The sequence below is a fragment of the Phyllostomus hastatus genome, unplaced genomic scaffold (assembly GCF_019186645.2).
Source record: "Phyllostomus hastatus isolate PE091 unplaced genomic scaffold, TTU_PhHast_1.1 phas_contig_37, whole genome shotgun sequence".
Classification (NCBI taxonomy): Eukaryota; Metazoa; Chordata; class Mammalia; order Chiroptera; family Phyllostomidae; genus Phyllostomus; species Phyllostomus hastatus.
This window is the reverse complement of record NW_025333867.1, coordinates 10,646,986-10,659,097: the sequence shown is the minus strand read 5'-3', so window position 1 is coordinate 10,659,097 and position 12,112 is coordinate 10,646,986. Positions and strand designations below refer to the sequence as shown.

General features: G+C 41.9%; 1 long non-coding RNA gene across 1 annotated transcript; it reads right to left on the bottom strand.

The window, feature by feature from the left end:
* Positions 1-4,908: 4,908 nt before the first annotated feature.
* Positions 4,909-11,260, bottom strand: LOC123820783. Its single transcript, XR_006786019.1, has 4 exons — positions 11,172-11,260; positions 10,158-10,281; positions 6,449-6,570; positions 4,909-5,027 (listed from the first exon to the last, which is right to left on the bottom strand). It is a non-coding gene; the product is annotated as an uncharacterized LOC123820783 (long non-coding RNA).
* Positions 11,261-12,112: the final 852 nt, after the last annotated feature.

The following is a 12,112-nucleotide window of genomic DNA, read 5'->3' as shown; positions in this document are numbered from 1 at the left end:
AGGGATCAGGTAGGGAGAAAAATACAAAGCCTGAAGGAAAATCCTTTCCCTTCTGATATCCACCGAGCTTCTCAAAACCTTCACTTCCAGACATTCTGCAACACTCAAAAACCCTCTATTCTTTCTTTCATACAACTTCTGATATCCACCAACATTGCATCTCCATGCCTTATGCCTTCTATTGTTAACTAACACTATGTAATTCCTTTCTAAAACTTTTACTTTTCCATTTATTTTTGTAGTTTCCCACAGACCTTCTTCATTTATATATATTATATTTTTTATTTACTTTCCTACAGAGTGTGAAGTTTCAACCTTCCCTGGAATCCTCAATTTCCTTTTTAGAGCAGATACAGAGCCAATTCCAAAACACAGAGTTCCAGAACAATAAACAGGTGAGGGCATTCTCTTGCACCAATGTGTCCATCGGTGCCTCGCAGAGACATGCTCCTTTAGGCCCGGTCTAATGGCAGAGACATGCTGCTTTGCCTCTGGCTGAAGCACTCATCAGCCCCAAATGACCCTTCCTGGGTCCCAAGTGGCAAAGGCATTCTCCAAGACTGGTTACAGGTGACCTTAAACAGGTCTTTAAGTACAGAGGGTTTCTGATCAGAAACAACACCAATGTTAGAAATTTGCTCTTTTCCCACAAAACCAGAAAACAAATAGTTGAGGTTTCCTTTACTCCAGGTTTAAAACTTTACATTCTTTATACATAATTTTACTCATTCAGATTTAACCATCATTCTCTTTTAATCCTGGTTCCTTTCCCACTTTGGGAAGGGCTATACTTAAACTCAGCATGTGGCAGCTGAAAGTCCCTGGCAATGCAGGTCCCTTCCATTAAAATTCCCTAGATTTGCAGGGACATCCTACAATTTTCTGAAGCTCAGACCCTGCAAACACCCTATAGATCAGATGCTCACCCTTGGACCTCAGTTCATGTCCTTCAGAAACAGAGCCATTCTTATCAGAACCAGTTACACAGAGAACCAGACTGATGCAGTGCCCACACAGCAGCAACATATGGCCTATAATCTGAAGAGAGCCCTTAGCCTGGCACCTTGCCCAGTTCCAAGATGGAGGGGCTCTCATGTGACCCATCATATAAGATGGGGACAACAATGCACGGTCCACCCTCCACGGTGGGGCACTCACGTGGCTCATCCTCCATTTTACCCAAAATGGCAACGTACCCACATGGCTTGCTGTCCAATCTCAAACATGCATGCAATATAGTACTGTGGCAGGACCCCCCCCCCCCCCGCCCCGCCATGATGAATTCTCCCGATCGGCGCTGACAGACAAGGGAAGGAACTCTCAGGTCACCCACCTGGCCTCGCCCCTCTCGGGGCACTTAGATTCCCTCTTAGCTAAGGCTGCCCGTGTAGAATTCAGGTTAAACTCCCAGCCGTTATGCCGTATGATAGACCAAGGAACCACAGGTTAGGGCTCACTCACACTCTGTAGGCTTCCACCCGTGGAGCAACAAACACAGTCATTCACAGAAACACACCGAGTTTATTATGTTCCCACCCGCCCGAACTGTGGGAGCCCTGCCTGGGCCTTCTGGCCTGAGGGGTGATCAGTCCCTCCTTCCACTCCAAGAGTGGGCCTGGTTTTCGGGCTCCTAGTCCCCAGGGGGCACTTACCAGATTCCAGATTGGCACCTTCCCAGATACCACCAGTTCGCACCCTACCAGCCTGGGGCAAAGAGCAGTCCAGGGGCTGAGCCTGTGGAACCCGGGATGTTCAGGACCTGAAATCGCCTGGGCACATGCCTCCTTATCACCACCAGGCCGCACCAGCCACCCCAATGCTGCCTTTACCAGAAGCAACAGCCTGCTCCTGTGAGTCGCTTCCCGGTCAGGGAACCAAAATGTTACGGAAAAGACGACTCAGAAGGCCTCAGAGTTTGCGAAGTGGGGTTTATTCATGCATGCGGACCCAGAGGAGATAAAAAACCCAGATTCTGGGCAATGAGCTTAAGCTGGGGCTTCCTTATATGTTTGTTACACAGGCAGAAAGAGGAGGGGAAGGAGTGTAGCTGCTAAAAGGGGGTTAGTGTACAACCTTGAGATAACTGCTTATCTGGGAATGGCTGCTGTCTGGGAACAGCTGCTGGTCAGCTCCTACCTAAGAATAGCTACTGCTCAGCTATTTCCTGTCACACAGATATTTATTTGTACATTTTGATGCTAAAGATAATCTGGTGACTAGGTTTAAAATGTATTCATAAATGCCTTTTCTGATATTTTATCATTATGTTTTCTTGTTCAGGGCTGGTGGGCAACAACAGCCTCTTCATAAATGTCCAAAATAATTCTGACCAAACCAAGCCTGAACCAGTAACTGGTGCATTGGACCAACCCAAAAAACCCCTAATATGGGCTGCTGGCAGCAGTAAAGGAAGCCATCTACTGCCTCTTCTCAGATGCATTTCATCTTCCCACAAAGTTCTCACACCCAGGTCCAGAAAAGAGCTGCCAATCCCAAATGCTTGGGGAGAGAATGAGTTTTTCCATTTCTAAACTTGAATCATGGAATACAAACAGCACTAGCAGTGAGACAGCACTAGCATATGCAAAGCCCTTAGCTTCAGTTCCCATGCTGAGTTGAGCTGCCTGCTGTCTTCATGACCTCAGCACCACCCAAAGAACTGTTGAAAGCTGTTGTCATCTCAGATGGGCTCTTCCGTTAAACAACAGTCTTTGAAAAACAGCATTCACAGAGCATCTGGAGCTAGGAGGGAGGGCAGGTTAGCAGGCAAAGAATGTGAATTCATAAAACTGCATTTGTTCCTGAGGTCAGCATCCAAAAAAGAAACATGTTGACTTCTTACAAATCAAGAAAACTTAGTTCTGTTAACTGCTTCATAGCTTTTGTTGTAGATTGCATTTGCTCTGCATTTGATCAAAAGTGACAGTCCCACTCCTCCACATGCAAAAGTTGGTTCTGAATTGTTTTGATTGCCTAGGGAACAGTATATAAAATGACTTTCATGCTTCCTTATTTCATTCCTAATTCCCACGTGGCCAGCATTGTTAGGAAGAATTAGAGTTTTGTAGCAAATAGATGACAAGATATGCAGGTTCAAACCACACCCTCATCAGCTGAACACACCCACTCAAGAGTTGGATTTAGCTCGTCTCTTCAGGTGGACACAGCCAACCCTAGCAGTACTCCAAGCACAATAAAACTGCTGCAGGAGTGCCACTACCACCACACCCACGCTTGCACAGGCACACTCATACTACACACACCCACACATAGACATGCACATCCCAACAATCTCTCACTGCCCATCCTTATGGGCTCTTTCTCAATCCAAACTATACTTGCTTACTCTTTGACCCCAATTGGATTTTAAGATACTTTAATGTTTAGACTGAATATTTTTCTAAAATTACATTTCTGTCCCCGGATAGAGCCATCAGAAGAAAATGGCCCCATGGGACTGACTGGCCAGGTTTAGTTGCCACCAACATAAGGAACAGGCTGAATTCAGATGTGAACATTGAAATAATCCACAAAATAGAACAAAGACCACAGCCCTCCTCCATATAAGTGATGGTCATTGACACCTTAGTGAAAAAAAAAAAAAAACGTAAGGAAGAGAAAGACTAAACACCCAAACTAAACTTATTAAAACATCTTTAGAATCATTTTCACTTTATTTTCCTTGTTGACATAAGTTTCACCAGAAGCTTTCTGGAACCATGGCCTCTCCACCACAGTAAAAAAACTGCTCTCAATTTAGTTATTTTTGGGTTTGCTGCAATTGATCTCAAAATACAGAACAAAGGAAAGCCAATTAAAAAGGAGCCAAAGTTTCAAGAAAATAGCAAGACAGAGGTTATGCTTCCTATAATGGCAGCCAAGATAAAATTTCCTAAACTTTTTCTTGGTGTCTGTGAAAGAAGGAAGAGATCACAAACTCTCAGTTTTTGGCTGTGACCCATAGTGATAATCGTAATAGAATTTCCAAATCAAGGAAGGCTTGCAGGTAACCCTGTTTAACTTCCTATTTTAAAAGAGGAGAAAAATGAGATCCAGAAGACTGAAACAACTCACTTAAGGTCACTAAGGCAGTTCATGGCAAAACAGGGCTTAGAGCCTTGTTTTCTTGGCTCCTCTTCATGGACTTGCAGAATCCCACAGTTTGAGGAACTGCCGGGTCCAACCACTGTCACTGCACCTGCACCTGGTAAGGGACTAGTTTGCCCCTGAACTCTGACAGTGGGTGGGGGGAGTGTAAGATTGACTTCATCTCTTCCCAGGGCAGCGTGTCCTGACTTTGGACATCTCTGAATATTAAAAATGTCTTAGTTTCCAACCCCCAGTGCTCATGGTGTCAGCCCCTTTTGCAAGCTAATATCCATGCTTTGGATATACTTTGTCCTTGTTTTCTGAAATGCATGGCCCAAAGCTGAATGCCAATAATACCAAAATAGTTACACCATCCTGGAAAAGACAGGGTAATTCAACATTACAGGAGGAAACACCCTGTCATAATGAAGCCAAAGACAGACAAAGCAAACAGGTAAAGTCTGTCTTCTACCATAAACCCTGGGTTCTTTTTATACTTTATCCTGCTACTCAGCCACATTAACTTCACTCTTGGAGTACGAGTGAAGTTAATTTTTTGAACCCAGGTAAAGAGACTTGATATTAAATCTTTTAATATACCACTTTGTTACTCACCTTTCTGTCTCACCTATGCTGTGAAGCCCTTTTTAGGATCTTGACACAGAATATCCTTCCAGAAGCATTTATCCTGGGTTAGGACAAAAGCTGAGTGGTGTGGCTCAGCACAAGAATTGTCTCTTCAAGTCGCTGCTAGTCATCACATAGACCAGCCTTTACTGGATATAGTCACTGAACCTTTAAGTAATTGCTATCATACTGACCTCTAGGCCATATGCCTTCATTTTGTACACAAGGATAGCATCAGGAAAAACTGTGCCAAATGCTTTGCTGAGTACCCCACTGTGGCATCATTTCCTTGACCTACCAGTCCAGTGGCCCTGTCAAAAGAAACAATGGATTTGCTATAATGTAACTTGTACCTGTAGATCTAAGCTTATGCATTTACCATGATTGCCCTGCCACCCCAGCAAATATTGACAGGCATACCCTATGCCCTGATTAAAGTCTGAAGAGCAGTTAGCTAACTTAAAGGAGGGGGCTGTTTGTGACAGCACTGGAAACCACTAAGCTCTCTGGGCTCTGTCTACCCCATATCTCATCTGACATGTTTCCAAAGAGCTGCCTGCCCTTTTCTTTGTGGGCTCTCAGGAGGACAGAGGACAGGCAGAGAGTGGTTCAGTGCTACTGCCTAAGTGTGGTTCTGTAGGAGACTAGGCAGCTTGATCACTCCTCTCCTCCAACAAAGGATCCTCAGACCTTCCTTCATCTTCAGAGTTCCTTACCTGCTCCCCTGAAACAAGCCCCAGCTGCTGCCTGCCTCTGGGTCAGCTCCCAGCTACTTGCTGCCCTGTTCTTAATTCTTGCCCAGTCTCCACAGCTCTTAACAGGAAGCATTCACTCTCCAGTCTGTCTGCATGGGTTTTGTGAATTTATGTTGCAGAAGTAACATAGTAACAGAATAAAACATTCCAATCAAGCTAAAGATAAAAATGCATAGAGCCTTTCTTAGACCAATTAATGTGCCACTTGTCAGTTTGGATTCCAGAGAAAAATACCTCTCCCTCTTCATAGTGATATAAGAATCCCCTGTGTTTGCAAAACCACAAATCTCCCTGATCAGTATGCCATTTAAAATCATTACAAAGAGGTCAGTAATCTCTGCCTTCAACACAGAGGAGCTCCTTTTACATTTCTTCAGTGGTTTATTACATAAATATTATTTTTGTCATCATTCTTCAATGTGTAGGTGGGATCTCCAGTAGGCAGAGACAGTGATAAATGAATCTCCAGGTGCTACTGCTCTTTTAAAATTTTCTTTGACAAATAGTTATGAAGACTGAAGTCATTTTCGGAGGCAGCTATTAGGGCAGGCTTCTCCATTTCTTAAAGAAACACTGATGTGTTTGATAGCTATAGGACATGATCTGAAGGAGATAAAATATAATGTCCATATGTCAAATGCAATACTGTCAATTCTCTTCTCCATTCCAACAAATACTATTTGATGCTTAGAATGTGGACAGCATTGTACACACTGTGGATTTCGCAAAGCAGGACAACATGCACTGCTAATCTGACCCTTACAACATACGGTAAGCACGGAAGTGAATTCTCTCTAATTGTTTAAAAGACTCAAACCCTGAAAATTTGAGACTTAGTCAAGACTGCCAGGCTAATTAGCAGGAAGGTTAGGACTAGAACTCCAGTTTCTTTAACCCAAGACATAGACTCTTCAGGAGAAAAACAGTGATGTGTCCTTGGCTTGTCATGTAAGTACTCTGAATGCTGCTTTTCTTACCCTCTTTGAAATTAGCATTTGGAGCACTCCATCACACTGTAATCTCCTCAAGGGCAGAGGACACACGGGTCTTGCTCTCTGTCTTCATAGGACCTAATACAAACCCTGATAGATGATAAACTCTAGGTGAAAATGATAAATGAATGAGTAAATGAATGAATGGAAGGCATAAGAAGTCCTGCTTTAGGAAAGAAAACTATTTAACTTTGTGGGGCCCAGCATTTCAAAAACCTGTATAAGAGTCCATTTTAATTTGAATACCTGTAAACTGCCTTCCTGAGAAACGTCGTCTAGACGAGTGTGGCTTGTCTGCAGCCCCCCTCTAGATGTTGGGTGTCTGCTGCTGGGGAGATGAGGTTAAGGAAACCCAACAGATCTTTTCCTCTAGCCATTTCCAATTTTATATACAGCCCCAACGGACAATTCTCATACCTAAACATAAAGCTGGTTGCCTTTTTCTATTTACCAATTAACTTACAAAATGCAAATTTTCATTTCATTATTAGTCTACGAGAAAAAATAATTAGGAAAAAAAATTAGCTAGCACGCACGATGTCATAAGGACCTTCCAAATGGAGTCATGGAGTCATTGTACTTTTACAGAAGTGTCTGTAAGTGATACTGTTGCTGAAAGATATCAGCAGTGATGAAAGGTGTGTGATAGGAGCAGGGGAGTTGGCGCCCAGGAGCCACAGCCTTGAATGCCCCTCCCTGCCAAGATGCTGTAGAGCGTGACTGAAGAACACTATAGCCTCGCAGCTACCAGCTGCGAAGGGGGAAAGTGTCCTTTCCTCCTAAGTCACCAACTTAGTCTGACCTGTCATAACAAAATGCTACAGATAGGGTGGCTTACAAAAACAGACATTTATTTCTCCCAGTTCTAGCAGCTGGAAGTCCAAGATGATAGTGCAAGCAAAAGCAGTGTCTAGTGAGAGCTCTCCTCCTAGTTTGTAGGCTACCGTCTTCTTACTGTGTGCTCACATGGTCTTCCTTTCTCATTTCATAATCCAGTCCTATTAGATTGGGGCCCCACCCTCATGATCTCATTTTATTTTTAACATTTCTTCACATGTCTTATGTCCAAATACAGTCATATGCAGTTAGGGCTTCAACATGTAAATCTAAGGGAGATGAAAACATTCTGTCTATAACACTAGCCTGTGCTGGAACAGACACTACCAGCATAGACCTGCAATGCCAACTGTCTTGCAGTTATGAAACAGTCTGAGTTGAATGGGCTTGACACAAACTATGTGTGGTATTCCTAAAGGTAGTAACATCCAACCATGACTGAGCTCAGCAATAAGGAGTTGGGAGGGTATTTCACACTGCTACTCCACAGCTGACATACCTGGTCCCAAGAGCTGCATTGAAGTTCAGAAACAAACAGGAATAAAAATGCCACACCCCCCAAGACAACCCAAGTGTCTATCAATGAATGAATGGTTAAACAAAATGTGGTATATATGTACAATGAATATGTGATTCAGCCTTAAAAAGGAAAGAAATTTTAACATATGTGATATATATGATCCTTGAGAACATTATGCCCAACGAAATAAGCCAGTCCCAAAAGGACAGGATTCCTTAAAATGTAGGATTTCATTTACATAAAGTACCTAGATTAGTAGATTCATAGAGATGGAGAGTATAATGGTGGTTGCCACAGGCTGGAGGGAGGGGAAAGTAGGGACTTATTGTTTAATGTACTCTGAGTTTCAGTTTTGCAAGATTAAAAAAGTTCTAGATATCGATGGTGGTGATGGTTGCCCAACAATGTAAAAATACTTAACACTACTGAACTGCACCCTTAAAAATAGTTATGATAATGCCTGGCTGGCATAGCTCAGTGGATTGAGCGCAGGCTGTGAACCAAAGTGTCGCAGGTTCGATTCCCAGCCAGGGTACATGCCTGGGTTGCAGGCCATAACCCCTAGCAACCGCATATTGATGTTTCTCTCTCTTTCTCTCTATCTCCTTCCCTTCCCTCTCTAAAAATAAATGAATAAAATCTTAAAAAAATAGTTAAGATGATGCATTGTATGTCATATACATTTTACCATAATTTAAAAAAATAAGATCAGCTATTATTAGAAATAAAATGCTCCTCTCCAAAAAGTCATCTACTCCTTTATGCAGTATTCTCAGCATTGCAAAGCAAGCTTCTTTACTATCCTGGCAACCCAACCACAGATTGCGACTATAAATGCTGTCTCTCCTCACCAAACCTGGAATTGTTGCACTTGTGAGAAGTTGGGCTATTTCTAAGACAACAGTTTCTTTTTAAGCCTGGACTTAACTCTCCTAATGGGATAAGGGCTGTGTTCAGGCAGCTGAGTTGTGAAAAGCTCTCTGATGTTTCATAACACACCTTCTGACTCCAACAGCACTTTCAGCATTGTATCTAGCTATAAAAGTATCTTGGCAGAAGTTTCCAGTGATTGGCATCCTTTCACAATGTTTGCTCTCCAAAATATTTTTTTAAAGCATCTCTACCCATAAGTGCAACACACAAAAAAATGATGCCTTATGAGTCATAGGACTAGAACACACACTAAGTCTGTGTAATAATCTTTATGTAATTTGCTCCTTAGTCATTGTTGAACCTATTAGATCAATATGCAGCATGTATTTCTTTGAAAATATGGGCCTCTATAAAAACTACCATTGTGAATGGATTGAGCAATAAAAAATTTCACAATTGTCACCAAAATGAAGTTTGAAGAGAAGTAGATTTGTTTGGAAGCCACTCAGGGTGAAATATCAAACAGGATTTCCTCAAGTCTACCATAGGGATTGACTACTTTTAAAATTTATGCATGAAAAAAAAATCATGGTCTATGTGACCAGCTGGGACAAATGCTGAAGTCTCCTAGCAGAGATCAACTTTGCAAAGGAAAAGCAGCATATAGACTCGATAGATAGAACATAGAACTCAACCAACTAGTTTCTTTTCCTAAGCTTGATGTTGGCCATCCTCAACTTATTTTCACACACAAAAATATGGGTATCCATGGCTCTGCCTTGTGTGTAAAGAGGCTCACAAGAAAGGCATGAGTTCTCTGGTGAGCACACACAGTAAGAAAATTAGGAACTCTTGGGTTTTTTGCTTGCAGAGAATGGGGACAGAAGTTAATGCTGCTTCCAAATCTAACCTGATTTATTCCAAGTTCTTTAACAGTATAAATAAATGAAGAGAGTTGAGCCTCACAAAGCAAAGTAGGACTCTATTAGAAAGGTCCTAGAAGAACTTGAGAGAACCAGGCATTGTCATCCACACAATATACACACACACTCAGGCAAATACACACTCAGACACAACACATACACTCAGACACAAAATACATATACTCGGGCACAATACACACACAATCAGACACACCATACACACATTCAGACACATAATACACACATTCAGATATATAATACTCAGGCCAATACACAGTTCAGACACAATTCACACTCAGACACATAATATACACACTCACTCATTCATACCTCACGCACATACACTCACACTCATACGCATATATACACTTACACATACAAACACTTACACATATTCACACATGCTCACACACTCAAATTCACATGTACATCCTTCATTGTCAGCTGTTCTGCCCAGGTTGGTAAGTACAAGACAGAGGCACCACCCTGCCTCCCTCTGGAACCCAGCACAGACAGGAACTGCCAATGACATCGTCCTTACCCTTCAAGTCCAGACTTGCTTTTCTGCCCCTCTCAGACCTTCAGACAGTCCATCTAATTGGCAGTTGAACTGGAACCTGTGTGGTCTCCCTGATTGAAGCTTCTTCCTTCTTGAATCCAGAAATCTTAAAAAAGTGAATCAAGAACAAATTGAATTTCATATAATGGAATATAATTATTTTTTGGCCCATGTGGCTAGAAGAGAAAGATATATTACTGCAAAGGATAGGTCACAAGTCTTCTTAAATGCCAACCTAATTTTTTAATGGCTTACTATTTGATGATGACATTATTCTGAAATGTCTCCAAAGGTGGACATGAGATAGGAATGTTCTCCTAGGGGCTCTGACTTGGGGCATGATCTGTATGGGTTGATCTAGACTTTGCATCTGTTATCCCTAGAATTTGATGAGCTGCATGGACACATGGACTGAATTCTAAATGTACAGCATGAAATGAAGTGACTTTGGCACTCCAGAGGTATCCAGCTTCCTAAATCTCTCTCCCTCCTTCAAGAAGAAAGGAAGTCATGTTATTTAATTAAGTTTATTAAGCAGAATTGTTACTATTGAATTAAACTAAAAATTTTTGAATATCTCTCCTTTCTTTTCTCTATTCTGTGTGGGTGAGTGTGTGTGTATATGTGAGGGGGTGGGGGGGACAGTGTGTGGGTGTGTATATCTGTGGCCATGGGGTGGATGAGCATATATGTTTTTTTCAAGGAAAGAAAAGGGAGGACAGGAATCTTTTGGTTGAGTTGGTGTTGTAGAAATTAAAAATACAGGTATATTTATCTAACTTCCATCAGCAGTGCCTTAAAGCCTCAGGGGCTACTTAGTCCTTTTATCCATTAAGTGGTCAATTTAAACAAATGGTTAATAAGGCCAAGGGCCTAGATAGGACAAAGAGTACTGAGAGAAAATCAGAATTTCCCAGTGAAGCATTTCGTATCAAATACTTTAAGAAGCATCATCTACAAGTCCCTTTACCAGTGCATCCCAGAAACAGGACATACCCCAAATTTATCCTTGATGTGAGACAGTGAGCCAGGACATCTTGCTAGTTCCTCACCAGGAGTAGAAAGGTGGATGAACACATGATGTGGAGAAGAAGAACAGTGATCTGCACACACATATATATATATAGTTAGTAGATCAAAGGTAGGAGAGATTGAGTGACTACAGGAGAGCAGGATGGGCTGCACTGGTGCCATGAAGGTCACCCAAACCCTTCCCTTCTCATTTCAGAGAACCTGCCAAAATCAACCCCACTACCTGTCATGCCTTTGCCTTCTCATGTCACTGCCAGCTCTGCACTTAAGTAAAAACACTTCAATTAATATAATATAAAAAACAGATGTACTTATCAAGTGTAATTTAAAGTATACTAGTTGAAAGTTAATCAGAGGAGGGCTTGGTAAAATACCCTAGGGTGTTCAGTTTCACAACAAACATTGCGGGCAGTGTCCCAGCCCTTTGAACCTTCCTCCTCCAAATGAACTCAGGTTTTCACCCATCATTCAAGACTGGGCTAGCACAGGAATAAGTGACCTTCTCATGAGTCCTTCCCAAAAACCTCTCCTCATCTGAGCTCCATCAGAGCCCCACTTTTCTAGTACTGACCACATACGAGTAGCATTGTAACTATTGGTTAATTGCCATGCTTCTCTGGAATTTGGAGTTCTTTGGAAAAAGGAATGTCTCATCTTTGTACCAACAGTTCAGTTCCTGATATTAGACAATCTAGGAAAATGATGCTGAGTATTGATCTGAATATAGATCTGACTCAATCTATCAAGTATTTGTTGAAGATCTATCTTCAGCCCCCAAAAGGAAAGATACCATGGGAAATGAAGAATAAGTAGAAGATATGCTTGCTTTCTCTAAATAACTGATATTTTTGTTGGAAAGATGTGCTAGGAAGGCAAAGTAAACACTATAGACAAGTTTCTAAAAT